Below are 3,303 nucleotides of genomic sequence, written 5' to 3'. Positions count from 1 at the left end.
TTGTGTCGGAATTATCAGGATTCTGCTTGCTGTGCTGTGTTGTGGGGTGGTGTGAAGGGCGAGAAGTCGCCTGATAAGTTGAATATCCCTGTCAAGGTCTCCCACTGGGTCAAAGATTATGAAATGTTCCCTTATGGTGCTGGGGAGGATCCTTAACAGGGTGTTGAAGATAAGTTGTTCCCGGGTGGCTGTATCGGACTCTGGGTAAGCGGCGGTGATGAGTCACCTGGCCTGAATAAGTGTCGTCCAGGTTGCTGTCATAGGTGAGGGTGTCGAGCTGTGACGAGGCTATGACTTTCCCTAAGGATGGGGTGACTGCCTGCTTCGCGATTTGTGCAAACTGCTCCCATTTTAACTCTGGGACGATCTTGAGGCTATACTTGATACAGCCTTGCCCAGGTGCGGCAAAGTGACAGCTATCTTCTCCCTGTCGTTTTCAAAGCCTATGTCCAGTAGTGGCTTAACCATGCACAGGTATACACTGATGTCATATTGTTCAGGATCAAATTTTGGCAGTTGGATGTGAGGTTTGGCCGCCATTGTGCTAGATTTCCCTGTTTTGCTTCTCTCTCTATTCTGATCGGGTCAAGAACCTCTGCTGGCCACCAGTGTTATGTTAGGTGTTTTTAGGTCTACTTCTCGTCCTAAGAACACTAGCTACTGGGCAGGGTTCTCTTTTGAGACTGGAACTAGAATACACTACAAGAGGAACAGGGCACAAAAACTCAGCAGAGCAACCTTACACTATATTGTCTTAATTATGATCCTTTACACTATACAACAATAACAGACAGTACAGGTAAGTATGGACAGTCAGGCTTCACCATTCAACAACAACACACAATACAGGAAAATATAGAAACTGTCAGGTTTGTCTTCGGCTGCTGGGGCCTGGGCTGATTACAGGTGGCACCCGAGAGTGAGAGGCAGGTCGTCAGGTGTGCCCTTCCATAGGGGGTATGGAACTACTGCCAGGGGTGAGGTCGTCTGGGTGGGGCTGCTGGTTGGCGTACAGGGAGGCCATTTCCTTGTGGGGCCTCGACCTGGGAGGTGGCCCTCTGGACTGAGGCCAAATTGGGCCAACGGGAGCGCCTGCCTTCACCTGCTCCTGGCGGAGAGTCATCTGCAGGTGGGTCTCGGGAGGTCCTGTGCCGGGGTCCTGGGGGTGTCCCTGGGTGACTGAGGACTGTGGTCTCCACCTGGTTGGACCGTCATCAGGAGCTGCCTGCGGGCGTCCCTTCCTAGTGGCATCCATCAGCAGCGGGCGTCGTCCAGGGGCGGCCTGTAGGGCATGGATCCCCGTGTCCAGGAGAGGTTCTTGCCACCACTCCTCGGACTGCAACTCCTCTGGGGGCTGCACCTGTGAGGAAAGAGAGACATCCCACTTGGCCTCCAGATGGGTGGTTGGCTGAGCCAGGGACTTTCTCCAAAGGGGTAGTCTCAGGGGCCGTGGATGAAGGGCGTACAGTGGCCGTCCCTTCCCCGGTGCATACAGTGGCCATCACCATGGTTCCACAAACCCTAGAGACAACAGCTGAAGGGCATACAGTGGCTGTCCCTTCCCCGGTGTGTACAGTGGCCATCACTATGGATCTGTCTCTGCCTGGCTTACCAGCCGACGTGCATACAGTGGCTATCACGTCCTGCCTGGTGCATACAGTGGACATCACCGTGGGGCTGGTTCCAGGGGTGGGTGCAGCCGACGTGCATACAGTGGCCATCACGTCCTGCCTGGTGCATACAGTGGCCGTCACCTTCGGGCTACAGGAGGCAACAGCTGAAGGGCATACAATGGCTGTCCCTTCCCCAGTGCATATAGTGGCCATCACCGCGGTGCTGCTTGCGACTGTCTGGAGAAAAGTCCCACCCCGATCCTGGCGAGGGCTGGCCCAGCTGAGATGTAGCTGGCCGGGACTGCTATCCTGCTAGTGGCTGTGTTGAGGGGAAGAGTGGTGTAGGGCCGTGGGACACCTAGGCCCATCTCGCTCGGGCTCGACACTCTCTCTGTACACCCCTTCGTGGTCTCCTCCTGGGGTGGGTGTGGGGCCATGGGTCCTTCCTGGGGTGGGTGTTGCGACACTCCTCCCTGGGTTTCCCGTTGGGGCAGGCATCTCAAGATAAGCATTTAAAAACAAATGCTGTTTCCAGGAAAATCAAAGTTGTTGAGTTTCAGTGTGCCCCTGTCCATCACTAAAATTGGAACATACATTAAGCATAATATTCAATGCTTGTGAACACACCATCGTACCGTACATAATTTCCAACTGTAACTGAATATTTTGGTCATATATTAATCAACGCTTTCTCGCTAAAAATATAAACGATTAAGTATACGACATAAAATTAAAGAGAAGGAAGTTACAAAAGCCATGGTTATTGCTTGGTTTGTGTGCCCTTGTTGCTGGCAGTGCTTTCTGTCGGGAATGTTGCAACCTGAAGAGCGACACTCCCAAATCTGCTGTGGTTTGGCATCACTTCTCGGCCTTTTGGCTATGATCAAAGTGTAGTATCTGCTCTTATCAGCTTAGTGTCTGATACGATCCCCATGTGGGATCTATAATATTAATCTGATTTTGGGGCCATGGCGAAGTGCTAGGGGCTTGCTCCACCTTTGCCACGGATCGGCCCGGTATTGCAGTACCTCCGGGATCGGTCCACTCCACCAGGGGAGAAAAATTCAAAATATAATTGTGTGAAATGTGGAAAAATACTTGCTCTGGCTTTGCCACATATCAACCCTGTATTGAAACCTTGGGTACAGGTGGTTGACCTCAAGCCAGAAGTGGTCTAATGCTGAACAATCAGTGAAACGCCATCTAAGAAAGAACCATATATCCACATTCAAAGTTTCATAACGAAATGTAAAACATCGTCATTATTTTCACATTCAAAGTTTCCTAATGACATCTAAAAACAGCACCACTACATCCACATTCAAGGTTTCATAAAATCTAAATAAGCACCATTACATCCACATTCAAAGTATCATAACTGTGTTTAAAAGAACACCAATATATCCACATTCAGAGATTCATAGCAACATCTAAACGACCACCATTACATCTACATTCAAAGCTTCTTAAATCGATTTGCTGGTTGCAACACAAAGCTGGGGCACACATCAACAACACACAACCAGCCCTACTTATGAAGCCATCATGATAGTGCAACAGGTGACCCATAGACACCAGTGCCCCATCAGACCAAAGTATTTCCCATCTAGAGGAGGACAACACAACCACCAGAAGAAGCAGAAGTGCTAAACCTGGTGGGCCAACAGAGATAGATCGTTCCCACTAACAC

At 50.4% G+C, this 3,303-nt stretch overlaps 1 non-coding gene across 1 annotated transcript; it reads left to right on the top strand.

Annotated features, from left to right (window-relative positions):
- Positions 1-2,470: 2,470 nt before the first annotated feature.
- LOC145417246 (U2 spliceosomal RNA) lies at positions 2,471-2,663 on the top strand. Its single transcript, XR_013900461.1, has one exon. It is a non-coding gene; the product is annotated as a U2 spliceosomal RNA (small nuclear RNA).
- The last annotated feature ends 640 nt before the right edge of the window (positions 2,664-3,303 follow it).

The sequence above is a fragment of the Coenobita brevimanus genome, chromosome 109 (assembly GCF_032717465.1).
Source record: "Coenobita brevimanus isolate Jiangsu-jjx chromosome 109, ASM3271746v2, whole genome shotgun sequence".
NCBI lineage: Eukaryota > Metazoa > Arthropoda > Malacostraca > Decapoda > Coenobitidae > Coenobita > Coenobita brevimanus.
Note: the sequence above shows the minus strand (reverse complement) of the source record. Positions and strands in the feature narration are given on the sequence as shown.